Genomic DNA, 593 nt, shown 5'->3' on the forward strand with positions numbered 1-593 from the left:
TGAGCTTTTTAAAAAATATGTATTTTTTTTTTCATTTTTTGATAATTATTAATTTTGTTATTTTATTTTGTCAATTTTATGTTTTTTAATTTTTAATTTATTTTTATTTTAGATTTAGTTACGCTTTAGTTTTTATTAATTTACGACAAGTAATTTTATAGCTTTAAATAGCAAGTATTTTAACAATTTCTCAAGTAAACTTGACAAATTATTACAAAGAAATTATTTTAAAAAACATCTAAGTAGAAAAAAATCCAATAAAAAATTGCAATAATTCATACAATTTCATACAGTTACAATATTTTTTATAGTGTAGCATTAACAAGGATTAATAAATGCTTTACATATATATATTGCTCATAGTTCATGCTAGCTAATGCATCAATGAACGAGACCTGATTGTAAAGTGTTTCCAGATTTTTTAAAATTCTTTTATAGTCTAATAAGAGAAATTCTGACTTTGTACAAATGAGTTTTGCTACTTTGGCTGTGTAGTTTCACCTGGAATCTGAAATATCTTGCTTTTACATAGAAATCCTAAATCTTTCCAGGTTTAAATGAAAACAATAGTGATCTCAGACTTTTAGACCTCA

This window comes from Carassius carassius, chromosome 43, assembly GCF_963082965.1.
Source record: "Carassius carassius chromosome 43, fCarCar2.1, whole genome shotgun sequence".
Lineage (NCBI taxonomy): Eukaryota > Metazoa > Chordata > Actinopteri > Cypriniformes > Cyprinidae > Carassius > Carassius carassius.